Genomic DNA, 22,298 nt, shown 5'->3' with positions numbered 1-22,298 from the left:
CTGGTGTTGCCCTGAGCTGTGGTGTAGGTTGCAGACCTGGCTCGGATCCTACGTTACTGTGGCTCTGGTGTAGACTGGCAGCTACAGCTCCAATTAGACCCCTAGCCTGGGAACCTCCATAGGCCACAGGTGTGGCCCTAGAAAAGGCGAAAAGACCAAGGAAGGAAGGAAGGAAGGAAGGAAGGAAGGAAGGAAGAAAGAAGAAGAAAGAAAGAAAAGAAAGAAAGAAAGAAAGAAAGAAAGAAAGAAAGAAAGAAAGAAAGAAAGAAAGAAAGAAAGAAAGAAAGAAAGAAAGAAAGTTCCCATCGTGGCGCAGTGGTTAACGAATCCGATTAGGAACCATGAGGTTGCAGGTTCGGTCCCTGCCCTTGCTCAGTGGGTTAACGATCCGGCGTTGCCGTGAGCTGTGGTGTAGGTCGCAGACACGGCTGGAATCCCGCGTTGCTGTGGCTCTGGCGTAGGCCGGTGGCTACAGCTCCTATTAGACCCCTAGCCTGGGAACCTCCATATGCCGCGGGAGCGGCCTAAGAAATGGCAAAAAGACAAAAATAAAAATAAAAAAAAAACAAATAAAAAAAATAAAATAAAATTATAAAAAATAAAAATAAATAAAAAAAGAAAGAAAATCAACCTTTAATTAGTAATATATTTAAGATCAAACCAATTATTTCCTCCAAACCTAAGCTGTTTGTTGGAGGGCCTTTGTTTTCTTGAGCTTTTCCAGTAAACAGTTCCTACATTAGCTAGATCCGATCTGACGTGTCGATCATCTTGACATTGAATTTGATGAACCAAAAAATGGGAGCTTCTTGCTTAGACTGTGGTCTACTTTATTTAGTATCTCAGGGTTCTCCAGCAAGATGGGCAACTCCTAAATAAACAATGGCAGGGTAGTTGACTGAAAGACAAGAGGCTCATCAATTATCAAGCCCCATCGCATCCACAGATCCCACCTCCCCAGAAGCAACCAGGCATCTAGGTTCCTGACCCCACATAGTGACCGGGTTTAATAGGAGCACCATGCTGCCACAGTCATCCTGAGGTGACATCCATTAGCCCCTCTGATAACCCTGGCCCTAATAAAATACCACCCAAAACCAGTAAAAAGAACTTGGTATAATCTGGCTCATGCACTGGTTTGTACCATGCCTGTGACTTCACTCTCTTTGAATTACCTGAGATAATTTTCTCACACAGAGGGAAATCGCATCTATCATTTTTCAGTGGTGCCAGCTAAGAATAAAAAAAAACTTACCACTAGCATGAGGTTCGATTTTTAAAAAATGGTTGCAGAATTAAGTACCATCTACTATTTTGGCATTCAGAGTAAACTCAGTGAGTTCATTTGTTCTTCTTGGGTACTACACCAAACACTTCATGCCCTGTTTTAAAAGACAATATGGAACATTATGTGCATAAGTTATGTTTTAGCAAAACTTACCTTTCCTACCTTGTGATTTACCTCTTAAGGATTCTCTGTTTGAAATGGGTTACATGATGACGGCCAGTTAATATGCATGATCCCTATCAATGATTCCAGAATACCTATATATAACACTAACTTTTTCATTCAGATGTGGGCATTTTTAAAAACTGCAATGAGGAGTGTTCTTGATTATGTCTCCTCTTTTTGTTACAATGCCAGTTTTCCTGAAGTTTGGAATGTTGGATCTCTATCATTCATTTACGTATTCCTTCAACAATATTGGTTTCTGCACAAATGAATGGGACTCAGTCCCCGACCCTCTGACTAGGGAGAGAAATGATATTTTTTTTCATATTCAGTGGTTACTCAGAAATTGACGCCTGTGCCCTTACCTTCTGTAAAAGCGAGCTGGGAGATTTTAGATGCAGTGGATGTTTAACAGTAAACATAGTTTGTGATTGGAGTTACTGCTCTGGCGCAGTGCATTAAGAATCCAACTGCAGGTGTTCCCGTCATGGTTCAGCGGTTAATGAACCCAACTAGTATCCATGAGGATATGGGTTTGATCCCTGGCCTTCCTCAGTGGGTTAAGGATCTAGTATTGCTGTGGGCTGTGGGGTAGCTCACAGATGCAGCTCCGATTGGACCCCTAGCCTGGGAACATCCATATGCTGCAGGTGCGACCCTAAAAGTAAAAAAAAATTTTAAAAAGCCAACTGCAGTGGCTTGGGTCACTGTGCAGGCATAGGTTTGATCCCTGGCACAGCACAGTGGGTTAAAAGGATCTGGTGCTGCTGCAGCTGTGGCATAGGTTGCAGCTGAGTCTCAGATTCAATCCCTGGCCCAGGAACATCTATATGCCACAGGTACAGCCAAAAAATTAAAAAAAAAAAAGTTTATGATTAGTAGTAATAGAAGCAAAGAATTTGGAACTTTCATCTAGCAAAAATATCCTTTGGACCATGGTAACGCCTGGAGCCCACTCAGAAAATTATGGCCTTCTCCCCAGAACATGATTGGACATCTTTGCCGAGTGATGGAGTTATACTCAGAGGATGAAGAAGATGTCCTGATGAGTAAGAAGCTATCAATGACTGGGCCATCCCCATAAAGTAATGGAGCTATATACTCAGAGTTTATGGGATATCCTTGGAAAGTAAGAGTTATAATCATAGTGAGACTGGAGTATTCTTAGAGAGCATGGAGTTATATGATTCCCTTGCTGAGAAGCCTTTCTCCAGATTTCCAAATTTCAGTCAACTGAAGCACCATTTTCCCTGTCCCAGGGTGTAAATCACTGGAATCATAGAATTCTTTCATGTTAGAGAAAGAAGGCAACTTTGTCATTTTCAGATGAAGTCCAAAAAGGCTTGATGATTTTGCCTGAAGTCAGAGGCCACATATCAGATTAGGAGAAGCACTCACACTGCAGCCCAGTTCCCAGATGAGATGGTCCTCATTGGATTCCTTCTAATCAATCATTTGTTCTAGAAGCCTCTCCTTGCAGTGTTCCTCAGAGTTTGCCCTTCCTCACCTCTGCTTTTCCTAAGCATCTTTCTCCTCCAAATTTCTCTGCACAATCCTACAAAATTAGTACCTCCAGAACATAGCTTTCTCTGAGTCATTCTCCAGGATGAGATCTACAAAGGTCTTAGCAAACACTTCCCAAGGGGTAAGACAAAGCTCCCCCCACCTCCACCAAGCCCTCCTGGGTTGTTCCAAAGTGTGGCTCACCCTGTTTGTAACTTAGTTGCTTTAGTACCTACCATGTGGATACAGCTCAAAGGGTATTGTGGGTGAATGATTTTACTAATTTTTTTTCGCAATATTGTTGTCAAGGATCTTTGGCTGCAGAGATGTTAACTTCTTGTTGCACACAGATTGTCTGTCCTTACTCATGGGCCCTTGGCTTCTCCCATAATTTTAACTTGCACATGACTTTGGTTGGCCTTGGTGCCAAATCTTCATGATCTTTTTGTTAATGGATTGCCAATATCTGATTAATTTAGTTTCTCAGACAATCCATTACTCCATTATCTGTAAGCTATGTGCCTTTCTGTCTAAAACTAAGTTCCAGTCAGTGGTTTCAGGTCTGAGCCAGGAGAGGGTTAAGATCAAGTTAGAGGAATTATTTCATAACCAGAGGTGAGTGGAGAATTATCTGTTCTTTGTGAATAATCTGTATCCCTGCTTCCCCTTCAACAATGAATGTAACAATCTGGTTGTCATTGCCATGGGAATCAAGGCAAAGTGCCCTCTCCTCCCTGACTTGAGCCCTAAAAGCTTTGCAAGAAGAATCTGACAGCCTGAATTGAAGAGAAGAGCGTTGTCGGAGGTGGGAGAAAGGCGAGAGGGGTAGGAAGTGTTTCTTTACCATGACATTTGAGCTGTGAATTGTCAGGAAGAGGAGAGCTTGAGTGGGTTTTTATCAGTTACTGAGTGAAGCTCTGCTTAAAGCACTAAGCTTATTTCTCAGACCTCCCGGGCTGCTATCATTTTTTTTTAGGTGGTAGCTGTAATAAAGGAATATAGGATTTGGGATCAAAGTACTGGGTTCACTGCATCTTAATACCTAGGTTAAATAATTTGGGGGCAAACTATTTAAGCGCTCTCTGCCTGCATTTTCTTATATGTCAGGAGGGGAATAACAATAGCACTCCATTCTTTATTGTGAAGTTGAGACAAGATAAAACATGAAAGCTTTGTAAATTCCAACACATCAGACAAAGGTCAGTTACACATTATTAAAGGTGCCTCAGGAGTTCCCTCTGTGGTGCAGTTGTCTCTGCAGCAGCTCTGGTTGCGGCGAGACACAGATTCGATCCCTGGCCCAGTGCAGTGGGTTTAGGGTCTGGTGTTGCTGCAGCTTGGCATAGGTTGTAGCTGTGGCTTAGATTTGTTCCCTGGCCCAGGAATTTCTATATGCCCCAGGTGCAGCCAAAAAAGTAAAAATAAGTAAATAAATAAATACATAAGTACATACATACATGCATACATACATACATAAATTATGTGCCTTAGCTTGGTCTGGTCCATATGATGAAATGCTGTTTATGCCATAGAGGTGGGGTCAATTAACAGACTAATTGCCTTTCTAAAATGTTAAACAATAATTCCTCTCCCTTCCCCCAACCCAATGCAAATTTTTATGTCACAAAACAAAAGAAAGAAAAAATAGGGAGTTCCCGTTGTGGCTCAGTGGAAATGAATCCGACTAGGAACCATGAGGTTGTGGGTTCGATCCTGGCCTCGCTCAGTGGGTTAAGGATCCAGCGTTGCCATGAGCTGGGGTGTAGGCCACAGATGCGGCTTGGATCCCACGTTGCTGTGGCTGTGGTATAGGCCAGTAGCTACAGCTCCAATTCAACCCCTAGCCTGGGAACCTCTATATGCTGTGAGTGCAGCCTTAAAAGACAAAAATTAAAAAAATAAAAATAAATTAATTAATTAAATAAATAAAAGAAAAAATAACACTATTTATTTTCACAAAGAAGATACATTTGGAATGCAACTTTTGGTGTTCCAACACTTATCAGCAAAGGTCCTTTTAGCACAAGAAGATGTCAGGGTTATTTGCTGGGCTTTCAGGGTTCAGCTTCCATTCTATTGAGTTCAGTCTCAAAAGTGTATCAGTAGCAGCAAACTAGTTACAAATTAACAGGTAGCAAACCCAGTGTTGGCCTTGATTAAGCTCTCAATGGATCCTGTTCATTACTCTACTTTTTAATTTGTATTACCCTTTTTTAGATGCAATGATTATACAAATCAACTGCCTTTATACACTACCTACCTGCCTACTTTTTTTTTTAACATTGAAAGAAAAAAATCATTTAAAAATACATGAGCTTGTCCATTTATACTGTTAACTCCTCCAGTCTTTCCCCTTGATAATTCCACTTATATTACTTTCTCTGTATTTGGGATTTCATCTAACATCACCCTATGGAATCCGTTAATCATGCCTTAGTCAGTAGAGAGAAAAACAGGTAGGGAATGAACTTGCAAGTGACTAGAGAAGAAAACAATCTAAAATATGCTAACTTAAAATTCTAGAAATGTGTAAGAAAGTAAGGCCATGTTATCTTGGTGTTGATTTCCTAAACAATATTTTTTGAAAATATATTTCATGGTCAGTTTTCTTCTCATGGGGTCTCATACACACACAGACAACTGCTTTTTTTACATAGAAGAAATCTCAGTCATCTTCAAAGTGCGTATTCAATTCCTATTTGCTGTGGATTTAAAAATATATATAATTGAAGTACAATATCATACTAGTTTCAGGTATACAGCATCATGACTGCATATTTTCATACATTACAAACGATCTCCATGAGTGGTCTAGTTACCATCTGTCACCATACAAAGTTATTACAACATTATCAACTATATCCCTTATGCTGTAGATTATATCCCCATGACATTTGTTTTGTACCTGAAAGTTTGTATGTCTAATCCCTCCCCCTATGTTGCCCTGATATGGTGACTATTTTAAAAGGAGAAGTACCAGAACTGTGTGTCTAAAACAGCAGCAGTTCCAGAGTTCCTGCTGTCACCCAAGGGGATTGGCAGCATCTTGGGAGGGCTGGGACGCAGGTTCAATCCTCCGCCCGCCACAGTGGGTTAAGGATCTGGTGTTGCTGCAGCTGCAGCTTAGGTCACCACTGCAGCTTGAAACTTCAGGTGCTGAGGGGCAGCCAAAAAAAGAAGAAAGAAAAAGAAAAAGAAAGAAAGAAAGAAAACAGCAGTTCCCTCTCATCACCCCTAAGATGAGTCCATCTTTGGAGTAATAAGAATTTCTCTACCGCCTTACTCTCAAGAAAGCACACTGGCATTGCAGATAGATTCCAGGGAGGTAGATATATAGTTTGTATGTAAATAATTTTCAATTTCAACATTTTAGAATTAGTAACACATTTCTTAAAACAATAAGAAATGCTTGAAGATTTCTTATCCTTACATAGAGATTACCAAAAATCATCCAATTCTAAAGACGCTGGTATTTTATCCACCTATCTATCTATTTATTTATATGCATATTTATTTATTTTGCTTTGTAAGGCCTCACCCTTGGCATATGGAAGTTCCCAGGCTAGGGCTGAATCAGAGCTGCGGCTGCCAGCCTACGTCACAGCAACTTGGGATCCAAGCCACATCTGCGACCTACATCAACTAAGCTCATGGCAACACCGGATCCTTGACCCACTGAGCGAGGCCAGGGATCAGATTGGATGCGTCCTCATAGATGCTAGTTGGGTTCATTTCCACTGTGCCACAAAGGGAACTCTGACACTGGTATTTAGATATATTTTCCTTAAAAATAGCTTGTGGACCACTGGGCAGCTGGTGTCAAGGGAAACCACATCAGCCTCTGAACTCCACTGGGCAAGAGAGGGTTTGCAGAAGACTCTCAGATTCATTTCCCTTCTTCCCTAGCTCCCAGAGGGTCTCCTGCAGCAGGGAAAAATTCCCTTTTCATTTGTCTTGGGACATGGCCCTTTGTGGCACCAGCCAGAGGACACAGGGGCACAGCTTCCTAGGCAGAAGAGAATAGATTGCTTCCCCCAGCCCCTTCCATCTCCTCTTCAAGATCTCACTTCCAAACCAGAGCTTGGGGATTATTGTCTAAGAGTCTCCCAGCCACCAGGGGAAATGCCAGTTGTGTGGGCTGTGACTTTGGGATCAGACCACAGAGCCTGTAGAATCAAGCTGAACTTCCAAGTGCCAGCCTCGTGAATCTCAGCACACAGGCTGTTCCAGCAGAATGCTCCTGCAGAAGCTCCATGAACAAGCTCACTCCCCAAAATGCAAATTCAGACTTCCCCAACAGATTTGTCAAGTTGGAAATCTCTATATATACCCACCGTCACCTTCTGTAGGCAGAAGCAATTTCAGAGCTGTCTTTCTCGGTGAATTGTTAACCAGCTGAGAGTCTGGCAGTGCACCCGGAGTGGCAAGCTTTTGTTGGTTTGTTTTAGGACAGCCAGAAGGAGCTCTGTGAAACTGGTCCGGTGCCTCTGCGGAGCAGGTGTAGACCTGGTGGGGTAGGAAGTGCAGCCAGGGAAAACACAGGGCAGGAGCCTGGGCATAAGCAGCTCTGCTAATGGAATCTGGCTTCCTACTTCTCTCTGCAGGCCACAGATACAGTACTGGGATCCTTAGGCAGACTATGAAATCCTGAAAATTGGAATTTCAGGAAGAAAATGGTTTACAGTGCCACATTCTGAGTTGACTTAATGGACAAGGAAACAGTACTAATTACAACTATTTGATCACATTTCAAAATGGCGGCATTCCTGTTGTGGCTCAGTGGAAACAAACCCAACTAGTAACCACGAGGATGTGGGTTCGATCTCTGGCCCAGCTCAGTGGGTTAAGGATCTGGCACTGCCGTGAGCTACAGTATAGGTCGCAGACATGGCTGGGATCCTACATTGCTGTGGCTGTGGTGTAGGCTGGCAGCTGCAGCTATAATTCAACCCCTAGCTTGGGAACCTCCATAGGAACCCCTAGTCTGGGAACCTCCCGGGAACCTGGCAACTGCAGCCTTAAAAAGAAAAAAAAATTCAGGAGAGTTCCCATCGTGGCGCAGTGGTTAACGAATCCGACTAGGAACCATGAGGTTGCGGGTTCGGTCCCTGCCCTTGCTCAGTGGGTTAACGATCCAGCGTTGCCGTGAGCTGTGGTGTAGGTTGCAGATGCGGCTCGGATCCCATGTTGCTGTGGCTCTGGCATAGGCTGGTGACTACAGCTCTGATTCGACCCCTAGCCTGGGAATCTCCATATGCCTCAGAAGCAGCCTAGAAAAAGGCAAAAAGACAAAAAAGAAAAAAAAATCAAAATGGCAAGCCACTGGATTCAACCAGTGGTGGTAAGTCCCTACCTACTCTGTGCTTGGGTTTATGTTAGGTACTGTGTGGGAAGTGAACAAACAGACTATCCCACAGAGTTCATACTCTACCAAGACAAAAAGCTATTTTGGATATGAAATGCAAAAAATACTTATGAAATAAGCACAATTTTCCTAAATAGAATGTAAGATGTCAGAAATCCAGAGAGAAAATTAATCAGTAATAAAATACTCTTTGGCAAATTCCCACAGTAATAACAAAAACAGCAATGACATGTACACTCAGTGTAGATCTAATTTTGCCTTTCATCTAATGATTTCAAAGAATTTAGCAACGCCTGCTGAGTTAATCCTCAGTGCTAAACATGACTCTTCCATCTTCTTTTGAAAAAAAAGAAAAAAAATTGGCACTAACACTTCACATCTCACAGGGAAGGAGTTCTGGAAACAAAGCATGCTCACCCCCACACAAGCATCAAGCAGCAAATTAAAGATAGTCTAATTTATTCCAAAAAGTAAGTTGGGACTCAGAAGAATCAAACCAATGCCCCCAAATGAAAGTCACTGAAATAAGGAGTGTAAGTTTATTTCTTGCAAATGGACATAACAAAAACTCTTTAATGTACTTTCAGACACTTCTTGTCAGGCTTTCTCTATGTCTCAGTGACCCCAGGTCCTGAGTATATTCTGAGAAGTTTTGCTCCATATTCAAAGAAAATACTGCTTCCTCCTGTTTTAAAAGCAGAATGGAAGATAAAGATGTCATTTCCATAACATACGATATAGAGACAAGATGATTCAGCTGATGCTCTCTAAACCTTTGATGGATCCTCTTAGAACTGTATTCATGTGAAGGGAAAGGTTATGAATGAAAGAAATCAATTGTTTGCAAAAAATAAAGTGAGACTCTGCCAGAGATGGAGATGATCTGGAACAGATCTGATTCCTAATTACATGGTAATCTGATACTTAGCACCCTCACCTGACCGTCTTCAAAGGCTCCCACCAATAGTCATGGATTCTTTACCTCCTTTCCGCTCATCTACTCCCCAAATAGCTACTCTTTAAGGAAAAGTTGGTCTAACTTTTTAGGAGACCTGTCTTTCATTATGGGTGTCATTTTAGGATACAGTTACAAGTTATCTCTTTTCCTTTTGATCTGCCATGTTTCCTTTTGACTTGTTTTGAATAGATATTGTGTATTCTATGACCCTGTAAGACTGTTCTTTAAAAAATATACACACATACAGGCACCTGGGAGCCTCTCTGTGAAGGAAGTATATGGACACATTAGCATAAGACAAAGATCAGAGATGGCTTCATAAAAGCCTCTAAGACATGAGTTGGGTCAGATAAGGACAGATTAGTGAGATCTCGTCACGTATGTAAGAGGAAAAGTCATCCTGGGCAGAGCAGAGGTGCACAGACAAAGGCCCGGGACGTGAATGGGCTTGATGGTCCAGATATTAGGCACAAAGCAGAGAGCTAGAGCCCAGGCTGTGAGTGGGGGTAAGGTAAATTGGAATTAGACTGGAAGAGTGACTTGTTCAGGGTTACACAGCTAAGAAGTGACACAGTCATGATTTCAAGTGGGCTGTCGGAAGGCTCACATTCAGTAGATGGGGCCATCAGTCCTGTCCCATATCACTGTCAGTGCTCACATTTATTAAGCACTTACAGTGTACCAGCCACTGTTCTGAGCACTTTTCCCGTAGAAACTCATTGAATTATCACAACTGCTCTCCATTCTACAAAGACACAGGCATGAAAAGGTGAAGACATTTGCACAAGATCACATAACATGTGAGCAGCAGAGCCAGAATCTGATTTGCTGTTTGGCACCAGAGCCCCAGCATGTCACCATCACTCTACACTCTCTCGATATAGAGAAAGGGAACCCCAAGCCTGCTGATGTCAGGGCAGGCTTCAAAGAGGGGGCATCGGAGTTCCCGTCGTGGCGCAGTGGTTAACGAATCCGACCAGGAACCATGAGGTTGCGGGTTCAGTCCCTGCCCTTGCTCAGTGGGTTAACGATCCGGCATTGCCGTGAGCTGTGGTGTAGGTTGCAGACGCGGCTCGGATCCCGCGTTGCTGTGGCTCTGGCATAGGCCGGTGGCTACAGCTCCGATTCAACCCCTAGCCTGGGAACCTCCATATGCCGTGGGAGTGGCCCAAGAAATAGCAACAACAACAACAACAACAACAAAAGACAAAAGACAAAGAGGGGGCATCGTGGAAAATCATTCTCAAAAGACCTCTGGGAGTTGAGCCATTAGGGGAGAGGCCGAAAGAGTACAAGGCCCGGGGAGTATAAGCCAAGGTGTGCAGGATGGGAGATAAGTGGTTTGATTTTGGTTTTGGCCATGTCCAAGGCATGTGGAAGTTCCCGGGCCAGGGATCGAACCTGCGCCACAGCAGTGACCTGAGTCACTGCAGTGACAATGCTGGAAATTTAACCCACTGCCCTACAAAGGAACTCCAAGACAAGTGTTTTTTTTTGTTTTTTTTTTTTTTAAAGAAATTACTTCCTGGTAGCTGGAGGGTGGGGTGGGTGTTGGGGAATGATGGGCAGCTCCCAAGGTCCTTGATGGCAGCACATGTGACCTGTGTTTGATGGTTTTCAAGGAAGCAACATTTACACAAACAGGCTGAGTTAGAAGATATAAGGGCACCCGTGACATCCAAGGACAAGACACTAAGCACAGCCTGGACTCACGTGCAGGCTGCTCCCTCTTTCAGGGTTGGCACTACCTCGGCCTTGGCTTTTCCTCTCATCCCCAAGTCACACAAAAGTGAAGGATGCCTGGATTAGGGTGATGCCATTGGAGCTGGAGGGCGCGAGCTGAACGAGATGGATTTGTTATGAATGGTGGGGAGGGGGGGTGATAGTGACCACTGGGTTCCTAGCTGGGATGCACTGCAGAGACAGGAAATCCCGGGAGGAACAGCTTTGGAAGGCATCATAGACTGAACTGTGTGCCCCTAAATTCATGCATTGAAGCCCTCACTCCCAGTGTGACTGTATTTGGAGACAGGAGCTTTCAGGAAGTAAAGTTAAGTGAGATCATAAGGGCGGGGCCCCCATCCACTAGCACTAGTGTCCTCATAAGAAGAGAGAGACACCAGAGATCTCTCTGCACATGTCCAGAGAGGAAGCCAGGTGAGGATGCAGGGAGAAGATGACAGTCTGCAAGCCAGGAAGAGAGGTCTCACCAGAAACCAACCCTGATGGCACCCTGATCTTGAACTTCTAGCTCCCAGAACTGTGAGGAAATAAATTTCTGTTGCTTTTTTTGTTTGCCTTTTCTAGAGCTGCTCCTGCGGCATATGGAGGTTCCCAGGCTAGGGGTCAAATCAGAGCTGTAGCTGCCAGCCTACACCACAGCCACAGCAACACGGGATCTGAGCTGTATCTGCAACCTACACCACAGCTCACGGCAACGCCGGATCCTTAACCTACTGAGTGAGGCCAGGGATCGAACCCGCAACCTCATGGTTCCTAGTCGGATTCGTTAACCACTGCGCCACAACGGGAACTCCAAATTTCTGTTGTTGAGTGCACACCCAGTCTGTGGTATTTGGTTATGGCAGCCTGAGCTGACTGATAAGAGGGAATGACAATTAACCCACACTTGGATGCAGATGGGTGGAAAGCAAATGGTGACTTAGAATTGGCAGTCAGTCTCTCTGAAAAAAGATCTAGGTCTTAGTATTTTTCCCCCAAGTTTTCCAGGTGATTCTAACACGCACTCAAGGGCAAGAACCACCTCAGTTTAGGAGAGGCCCTACAGAAGGAGAAAAAGAAGTACTTTGAAGATAGAAAACTGATGCTCTAGAGGCCTCAGACCTGGCTGCAGCATTTTTATCTTGAGGCTCTGGTGGCAGACTGGTGGGGGTGGGAAAGGATGAGGACCTGGCGTTGATACATACCATTTCATGCAGAAAATGCTCTGCATACACAAAAGGAGAGAGCCTGAACACCCATGTGTCCTAAATTAAACACTTTTATTTTTTTATTTTTATTTTTTTTTCATTTTTTTATTACTCAAATGAATTTATCACATCTGTAGTTGTATAATGATCATAACAATCTGATTTCACAGGATTTCCATCCCACAGCTAAATTAAACACTTTTAAAGAATTTTGCCGTATTTGCTCTGTTCTTGGGAAGGGGGTGGTGGGTGAGGGCTGGCATTTCTCCCTCAAGACATTCAGTGGCCTTGTTACTTTTTTTTTTTTTTTTGCCTCCCAGCCACATATGGAGATCCCAAGCCAGGGATCAAATCCCAGCCAGAGTTATAACTTAAGCCCCAACTTTGGCAACACCAGATCCTTAACCCATGGTGGCAGGCCAGGGGATGGCACCTGTGTCCCAGTGCTCTCACGAGGCCACCAAATCCCATTGCACCAAAGCGGGAACTAACGTACTTTTTTGGGGGGGTTGGGGGGCACCCCCACAGCATATGGAAGTTCCCAGGCTAGGAGATGAATTGGCGCTATAGCTACCAGCCTACACCACAGCCACAGCCATGCGGAATCCAAGCTGCATCTGTGACCTACACCACAGTTCATGGCAACTCTAGATCCTTAACCCACTGAACGAGGCTAGGGATCAAACCCGTGTCCTCATGGGTACTTGTCGGGTTCGTTATGGCTAAGCCACAATGGGAAAGCCTTCACATTGTTACTTTTTAAAAGCTGCCCCTAGTGGTTCTAAGGTATAGCCAACAGTGATAATCACCATACACTGTGAAGCCTCCCAAAGATAGGCCACCCCAGGTGGTGAGAGTAGAAGGGAGGAAAGGCAGATGCAACCCTGAGATGGGGCAACTGCGAGCCGAGAAGCAGAACAAGCCCCCCACCCTCCCCAGGACGGGGGCACTGCCCTCAAGGGTCAAAAGCAGTGACACTCTGCTTCAGGCTGCAATGGTAGTGAAAGAAGGCTTCATGGGGAAGCAGGATTTGGAGCTGGGGCTTAGAGAATCTAGACAACTGAGATCCCCAGAGGGGAGGAGAGGAGACATTTCCCAGTCGGAAAGGAAGCTGGTAGTGATGGCTTGTTCAAGCCTAACAGCTTTTTGCATCACAGGCTCAACCAGAGGAGTCCTGTGAAAGAGTCCCTTCCCCTGGTCCTGCTGAATTCCCTCAGGGGGACTCACTGAGCCCAACATTCGCAACCTGTAACCCCATCTGTCGTCTGTCCTCTCCTGCGATGACTCTTCTCTTTAGATATGCTTGCCTACCTCTCCTAGGCTGGTAGTTCTCAAAGTGGGGCCCAGGAACCTGCAGCATCTGTGTCACCCAGGAGCTTGCATATTTTAGGGGGATCTCCTGCATCAGACACACAGGGGGCAGGTCCAGCATCTGTTTTGACACCCCTCCCAGGGGATCTGGTTGCACAATTAATTTTGAGGATCAGTGTCAGGTGGGACTCCCAGCCATGTCTGCACCCTTTTCAGCACTGTTCTCTCTGGAGTCCTCCCCGACAGAGGGCTGAACTCACACTAGGGAGACTTGAGGAAGAATGCTGGGAAATTAGACTGGGGCAAGATTATGGGGAGTTTGGATTTTACACTAAAGTAAGAAAGGAGCCATGAAGACTTTTGACGAGGGAGTTCCCATTGTGACTCAGCAGGTTAAGAACCTGACTAGTATCCTTGAGGATGTGGGTTCGACCCCTGGCCTCACTCAGTGGGTTAAGGATCCGGCGTTGTCGTGAGCTATGGTATAGGTCACAGATGCGACCCAGATCCTGCGTTGCTGTGGCTGTGGTGTAGGCTGGAAGCTGCAGCTCCGATTCAACCCCTAGCCTGGGAACTTCCATATGCTGCAGGTGCGGCCCTTCCTTAAAAAAAAAAAAAAAAAAAGAATAAGTCAGCGTGTTTTTCTGTGGCGGATGGAAATAAGATAACTATGAGAAAGGCAGAAGGAAAACTTGACCACGTGGACGTATTGAGGTTCACCCCCTCCATGGATTCAGGCCAGTCATGTTCTCGGAGAGAATCTTCTGCTCGTCCTGCCTCTTAGCATATTCTTGGTAGTGTTTGCCAAAAATCTGCTGATTACATATTTTGAATTACAGATTTTGAAATGTGCAGTACTTAAACAGTAAACCACATGAGATCAAATTCATGGACTACACTCAAATGTAAAGAGTGTTTTTTTTTTCTGGGCAGGGAAAGACAGAACTGAAGGGTCTGATCTTGTGATTTAAGAAAGAGTGTGTTCAGAGTCCCTTTTGTGGCTCAGCCGGATAAGAACCCAACTCGTATCCATGAGGATATAGGTTCGATTCCTGACCTCACTCGGTGGGTTAAAGAATCCAGTGTAGGTCAAAGATGTGGCTTGGATCTCGAGTTGCTGTGGTTGTAGTGTAGGTTGGCACCTACAGCTGTGCTTCAACCCCTAGCCTGGGAACTTCTGTATGCCTCAAGTGAGGCCCAAGGAAGGAAGGAAGGAAGGAAGGAAGGAAAGAAGAAAGAACGAAAGAAAGAAAGAAAGAAAGAAAGAAAGAAAGAAGGAAGGAAGGAAGGAAGGAAGGAAGGAAGGAAGGAAGGAAGGAAGGAAGGAGAAAGAAAGGAAAAGAAAAAGAAAGTGTGTGTGTTCAAGTCAGACCATCATTAGCTGTGTGATGTTGGGCAAATTACTGAAGCTCTCCGGGTTTCTACGCATCTGGAAACTAGGAACAATCTCCACATAGTCATGAGAAGGACTTGAGAGTGTCAACAGGAAAAACCAGTCCCAGCAAGCACTTTCTAAATGTTAACAAGAATGAAATATGGTGTATATATAGTTTTCCAGATTTCTATACTAATTCTCTTTTCCAGCGAAGACCCACTGCCTTTTTGTTTTTGGCCACCCCACAGCATATGGAGTTCCCAGGCCAGGGGGCAGATCTGAGCCACAATTGTAATCAAAGCCATAGCTGCAGCCACACCAGATCCTTAACCCACAGTGTCTGCTGTGGGGATTGAACCTGCATCCCAGCACTCCCAAGACACCACCAATCCCATTGCACTACAGCAGGAACTCCAAACACCCACTGCTTTTCCAATCCGGAAAGCAAGATAAACCACAGTTGTGCTTTGTTGTTGTGTTGTTGTTTTTACTTCCAGGGATTGAGCCATAAAGAGAGAAAAGATAGTGAAACAAACAGATGCCATCTCCATCAGGGGAGTCTGTTTTTATTTGGAATAGTGACAACGTGTGACCCCTGGGGTATCCTAATTTAAGCACAGACCGTAGGAAGAGTAAACACAAAGAATGATGAATTCTATGTTGGTATCTACCGTGCCCTGTCTCTACAAGCTTCGGTTCCAAAATTGAGGCGTCAGGTCACAGTGTTTTCTGCTTCCCTGCCCCTCTCCAAGGCGGGCCTCTTCCATCAGGTGCAAAGCCTGGACCTCCAGCATCAAATTAAAGAAATAGAACAAACTCATCCCTGGGCTTCTTTAAATATTCAGATAAACCCATGTGCCCCTACCAGTTAAATTAAGCTTTCCTAAGAAAAAGTAAGTCAATTAGTTCAAAATGTGGGTTAGTGCTTCTGGGTATTTAAAAGGGGATTTTTTTTTTTTTTTCTTTTTTAGTTCATTTAGAAACAGCCACGGGGCAGGTACATACCTACTCCTTAGCACATCCTGTGAATTGCCACGACATACCTAGACACTGATTTCTGATATCTAGAGCTTCGAAATCTGGTCCTTAAACTCTCAAAGTCGTGAAGATATTGAAATATGAGCTTTACCCTTTGGGTTCATATATTTTATCTTCACCTTCATTACTGATATTTGTCAAGGGTGCTTGACATTGCTATAGAACAGAAGACAGCATTCCACACTCATTGAACTTCTTCCTTCCTTCATTCTGCAAACACTATCCAAACACTAGTAAACAAGCCGGTGTCCAAGACATGATGAAATTTAGTTGTAGAGCACACTTTATGATATATACTGCAAAGCTCATTGGTCTAAGAAGTCCAGATGCAGTAAACCACACTTTACCAAAATACAAAAAAAAAAAAAAAAATTAGGTATTTCTTAAGCAGATGAATTTCCAGAAGGAATTTCTGGGTCATAGAACACGACCATTTTTGTGGCTTTTGAGAGGCTTTCTGTCTACTTGCTTTCTTACAAGATTATCTTTGGAGTTCCCGTTGTGGCTCAGTGGTAACGAACCCTACTAGTATCCATGAGGAGGTGGGTTGGATCCCTGGCCTCACTCAGTGGGTTAAGGATCCAGAGTTGCTGTGAGCTGTGGTGTAGGTCAGACACGGCTCGGATCTGGTATTGCTGTGGCTGTGGTGTAGGCCTGCAGCTGTAGCTCCAATTTGATCTCTAGCCCCTAGCCTGGGAACTTGCATATGCCCAGGGTGCGGCCCTAAAAAGAAATAAACAAAAACAAAAAATACCCCCCCCAAAAAAAACAACAACCCACAATTCTCTTAGGGAAAATGACATTCCTCTCATACATTATTTGTTTTACAAACAGCCTGGGTGACTGGTAGGTGATTATTAGGTGGAAAGATCAAGAATTATAGTTACCAGGTGGGAATTTGAGACTAAAAATTCTACTCCCGCCAATCATTTGGTAAGTTTACTCTGACCTGTTTAATATCAAAGATAAAAATAGGTAAAGTCCTCCTCATCCCCAGGAGATTTATTCAGGACAGCCCAGGGTTTCAACAGAAAACACCTGATTCTAGTCTCTTTGGGTTTGTGGGCATTTCTTTTGCTTCTAAAATCTTCACTATCATTTTTTTTCCTAAGACACAAATGGGTCTCTACTTCCAATAGCCCAGGAAAATAATGCCAGTGTTTTAGGTGCCAAGTGACAGAGGTGACAGTTTCTTAGGCTATTTCTGCTGTGCTCACAGTCCAAGGCCTTGGCTCAGTATGTCTCTGGCTTTCCAAGATTTCCAAATCAAATAACACATAGAGGTATTTTAATGGTAGGAAACTGTTCTCTTGAATTTTTTTTTTTTTTTTAATTCTTTGCTCCTAGAACCTCAGTGTGGCAAGCCGCTTATGCTTGGGCTATGGAGCAAAACTTTTGTGCCCTATGGAGGCCTGGCAGACGTTGGGCAAGTGGCTAAAACCTTGTGAGCCTTTCTGGCCTTCATTTTCTTGCTTATAATCAAACCTGGAAAATACTAGAGTCTTAATACCTAAGAATTAATAGTTGAATGTTTACTGATGTTCCAGATGCTGTGTTCCATTCTTTACTCATACAAACCCATTTAATTCTCACAATTCTGTGAGGCAGGGACTCGTATTATCATCCAGATAACAAAATAATGAGGGCGACTGGTAAGGATTCAAGCCCAAAGATGCAATTTTTAACTGCTCTGCTCTGTAATCTTCTGTGGCGATTATCTCTCTCCCCACACATAAGTATTTGTATGTTTATTGAGTGTCTACTCTGTACCAAACACTCTGCTAAAATATGTGAAGGAACTATATTGGAAATGAGCCAGAGATGCGGTAATAAGTAAGACTCAGTTTCTGCTTTTATGGAGTTTTCTTTTCTTCCACCTCATAGTTTGGATTACATGGGTTCTACTTCATCTGAGTTTAAGAAAAAAATTATTCAAGATGATCTTCAATTAAATTCAACAGAATTTAGTAGTAAAACTCTACAAAGATATGTCAAAATAGCTTCAATGTGAACTCATATTTAATCTGCAAAGTACTTTATGAATCTTTTAGTAACCAAATCAAGAAAGCATGACTTAAAAGTGATGAACTAAAAATAGTGATGAACTAAAAAGTGATTTAGGTGATGAACTAAATTCTTTTTCTGGCCTCTGCCCCTGAGCCCACAACATTTCTTGAATATATCCATTTAAATCCTCCCCAACTTACCTCTCTGAATACAAAGATCGCCCCATTCCCCAGTCCCTCACTTCTGCAATAACTTCCTCTAATGTGTTCCACTAGAGAGGGAATTAATGGCAGAGAAGTATTAAACCAAAGCAGTCATTATAATCATTTTAACTTGCAAACATTACTACAAACAGTAATGATGCCTTGTAGTTACTTTTTTTGCCCTTATTTTTAATATAGAAATTCAGATCCGTGACACTTCAGATTTCCCCCAAAAATATGTCTTCCTAAATATAGGAGTTAACTAAACACAGATCCTGTTCATTCATTTCAAAGTACACAACTGGAGGAGTTCCCGTCCTGGCACAGAAGAAACGAATCTGACTAGGAACCTTGAGGTTTCGGGTTCAATCCCTGGCCTTGCTCAGTGGGTTAAGGATCTGGTGTTGCCGTGAGCTGTGCTGTAGGTCGAAGGCACAGCTCAGATCCAGCGTTGCTGTGGCTGTGGCACAGGCCGGCAGCTACAGCTCCGATTAGACCCCTAGCCTGGGAACCTCCATGTGCCTGAAGGAGCGGCCCTAAAAAGACAAAAGCCCGCCCCCCCCAAAAAAAAGAAAGTAAACAACTGGAGGGCACCAGCCTACTACAGAGGTATATTGGTTTAGGAGGGGAAACAGAAAGTAACTACATCAGTTATAAAATAGATGAAGTCAGAAGACTGCAATCAAAAAGGAGAAAGAGCTGAATGTGTTCCTTAGGGCATAACCTTTCATAGTGAACTGAATGGAAGTAAGAAGGTGCGTTATAAAATGAGAGGGAAACATTTGGAGTTTTTCCTTTCAAGGTAACCCCGTCACTACTTTCAAGTAATCTGAGAAATGGAGAAGCACAGATATATAGACAGCACTTTATAATGATAATGACAGAGATAAAAAAAAATGTGGAGCATCTTGGTGAAGTTGTAAACCTCTTAGGGTAGTTTATAATGAAGAGTTCTGACAGTTAGCTAATTGCAATAAAAATGTTCCATACAGTACCGGAATCATGTTTAGATAAGGAAGCTATGTGCTTTATATGAGTAGAAGCTATTCTGCACAAGAAGAAACCTTCCTTACTATGGAGTGAAGAGCAGCTCTCAGTTTGAAGTGGTGAGCTACATGGACTTCATGACAGGGAAAAATGAGAGTGGAGGAATGGGGGGCTGGGCTGATAGGCAGAAGATAACCAATATTGCCTCTTTCATCAAAATAAGAAGAGCTTTTTTGATTCTCCCTATTTTGAATTGAGTGTGTGGAACCACAGGATGTTTTTAAGGGATCATTTATTAAAGCTGGGCTTGAACTCCTTTATGAACTCAGCTGTAATTCCGTGTTATTGGGTTTTAAAAAATAAGCAACATGGGGGGGGTATTGGTGGGTGGGGGCTTGAGAGGAAACAGGTTTATAACTGCTTGATTTTTCTGGGTTTTCTTCCGGTAAATACTGTAGGCACCAACCTGAAGAGGTTTTTTCCCAATATTTGATGAGGTATTATGGGCAAAGAATTTTGGTAACGTTTCAGGAGCTGGTGCCACGAAGCAGACTCAAAATCGCCAGATAATCAGGCCAAGGGGTACTTTTCCAAGGTGCGTTTTCTTCATATCTAATATTAGCGGGGGTCCTGCCCGTTGTTTGCAAAATACCCAGGCAGCATCTGAAGCTGCTGTTTTTCCAAGTCCGTTAAAAAGTTATTTGCGTGTGGGTTTTTTTGGTTCTGCTGTTCTCCATCCCCGCCCCCAGGCTTTTGCCAGTAGAGACCTGCCCTGGGGGGGATTTTGTTCTAGGAGTACAAAACTATTTTCTTTTCTGGAAATAGGTTGACGTCAACTGGGAGCTGTTTTTGGTTGCTTTGTTTCCCGGAGCGTCCAACCCAGCACACCGCCTTCGGCAAATTGCGAGCAATTCAAAGCAGCTCGCCCAGCAGGGGAGGAGGGAGCGGGGGACCCTCGCTGCTCGCAGAAGTGGGGAGACCTGGGGATCTCCTCTGCTCCAGGACTGGAACGTAGGTCCAAGTCCCCAGGCCAAGCCGGGAGCGCAGCCCCGAGCCAACGCGGCCCGTAGGCTCACTGCGTTCGCGGTGAGGGCCGCTGGGGAGCAGCCCCTTATAGGTAACTAGCCGGGATTCTCAGCACCGCTGAAATTCCCCGCGGGAGCGTCCTGGCAGCCCGAAAACCTGAAAGCATCCTGGGACAAAGGGCCCGTGAGACTGCGGTGCGCCAGCTCCGGACATAGCCAGTGAGGTTGCTGTGCTCCAACTCCCGTGCGCGGATCCGCGTCTACTACTAACAGCTGCCTAGTGCACTGGGCTCCTTCCTGCACATTTCTGGGGGGTGGGGGGGAGTGCATTTTGAACAAAGCCGGATGTATCTCGGGTTCGATTCCCGAGAAGTGCCACCCCTGGATTCCCCCTGCGGAGAACTGGGCGGATGAAAGCGCGCGCGCGCGCGTGTGTGTGTTTCCCCAAGGAGCAGGAGGGGGCCAGCTAGGCTGGAACTTGCTCTAACTTGTTCACACCTGGTGCGGTTTCCCCAAAGCTCGGCGGCGTCCGGGGCGGAGGAGGCAATCTCAGGGCGAGAACTGATCGCAGGAGGAGACTCTGTCACCTCCCACTTAGACGCCCACGAGGCCCAGAGACCTAGTCTTCCTTCCCGTTTCTTCCTTCCTTTCTTCCTCCCTTTCTTCCTTCCTCCTTCCCTTCCTTTCTTCCTTTTTCTTTAAATTACATATTGACGCATGGGTTACTTTTGATGCGCAAAATTACAAACTGCTCTGAAAGTAAGACTGAAGGCCCGGGGTGGGGGCGGGGGCCGGACGGGCAATTGATCGGGCTCTCACAGCAGAACTGCTGAGAATTCGGACTTGGAGGCATATCCCAGGACGCATTCGAGGAGATGGCGAGGCTGTTTTACAGGCAGGGGGGCCCAAGCAGGGGGAGCGCAGCTGTGACCTGACCCCGTCGGTTCCCCTCGCCCCTGGGACTCGGAGTTGACTGGCGCGACAGGGGGACCCTCGGGCTGCCGGAGAAGGAGAAAGTTAAAATGCAGTGCGAAACCAGCCGAGTTCTCCAGAGGCTCTGCGGGCCCTGCCCCTGGGCCGGGAGATCTGGAGGCGGTGACGAGGACGTGCCCGGTGCTTGGGCGCGCCGGGGGCGGGAGTTTGGCTGGAAACGGGACAGTGTCTCGGATGGGAAAGCGGGACCCAGCGAGCTCTTTGGCCGCCTTTCCAGTTTCGGAGGTGCCCGCCCCCGCGCGCCGAAGGCAGCGCAGCCCTGAGGGCGAACGAATGGCGGTTGGCAAACTTGGAACGGGAGAGCGCTCGGGATCCGAATTGCTGGGATTGTGGCAGCGGCGGCGGGGGCGGCCGAGACCCAAGTTCACTTTTTCCGCCGCCCGCCCGACGGGTCTTAGAGACCGGCATTGCTCTAGCTCCAACCAGGTGGAGCGCCTAGCCGGAGGGACTTGTGTCAATTTGCTCCCAGGCAGGGGGGCGGTGGCCCGGGCGGGTGGGGAAGGGTCCCTGGGGTCCAGGGAGCCAGGCTCCCCGCGTCTCCCCTCCCACTTACCCCTCCCAGTTTTTCTTCCCCGCTCCTTCCCCAGGCTGGCTGGACCGGCGCGGACTTGCCCTAGACCTACGGGGAGCGCCCCAGGTCTTTAATGACAGCTTAAAAGTGGCTGTTGGAAAAGTAGAAAGGGATGAGGCTGACGTGGGGCGTGTTTCGCTCCTTTGCAAGAGTCGGAAAGGGAGCTGGGAGTCTTGTGGCTGGCCCCAGGCCCCCGCGCCTCGCCCCCAGCAAGTAGGTGGGGGAGCCGCCGCCACCGCCAGACCCATCCCGCTCCCAAGCCTCACCCGCTGCGCCCTGGCCGCGGGCGCAGAGAGGGTGCGGGGCCTCGCCGTGCCTCCTCCACCCTGCTCATTAACCTGCCAGCTCCGCTCGGCTCCGGGCGGCCCCAGACACGGACTTCTCCAAGCAGCATCACGCAGCCAGCCCGGCGCAGCCGCCTCCCCGAACCCCCGGCTCCGGGGGGCAATGAGGGGGCGGTGGAAGGGGCACTGCTCCTCGGGCATTACTTAGAGAAGCTAGACCGCCCCTCCCTCCCGCCGGCCCTCCCTCTCTCCCGCCCAGGCCCGCGCGCCTCTCCGCCAGAGGGTAAGTTGGGAG

The 22,298-nt window shown here is 45.7% G+C and overlaps 1 protein-coding gene across 2 annotated transcripts in view; it reads left to right on the top strand.

Moving 5' to 3' along the window:
• KCTD1 (potassium channel tetramerization domain containing 1) overlaps window positions 1-22,298 on the top strand; it is a 189,676-nt gene that overhangs the window by 67,307 nt on the left and 100,071 nt on the right. The window contains exon 1 of one of the 2 annotated variants that reach the window (XM_021093325.1): window positions 20,512-22,286. The exons of the other annotated variant lie outside the window; for it this stretch is intronic. The gene's annotated coding sequence lies outside the window, so the exon portion shown is untranslated. Of the gene's footprint in view, window positions 1-20,511; window positions 22,287-22,298 lie in introns of those variants that run through there. 2 annotated transcript variants of the gene reach the window in all.

This window comes from Sus scrofa, chromosome 6, assembly GCF_000003025.6.
Source record: "Sus scrofa isolate TJ Tabasco breed Duroc chromosome 6, Sscrofa11.1, whole genome shotgun sequence".
Classification (NCBI taxonomy): domain Eukaryota; kingdom Metazoa; phylum Chordata; class Mammalia; order Artiodactyla; family Suidae; genus Sus; species Sus scrofa.
Note: the sequence above shows the minus strand (reverse complement) of the source record. Positions and strands in the feature narration are given on the sequence as shown.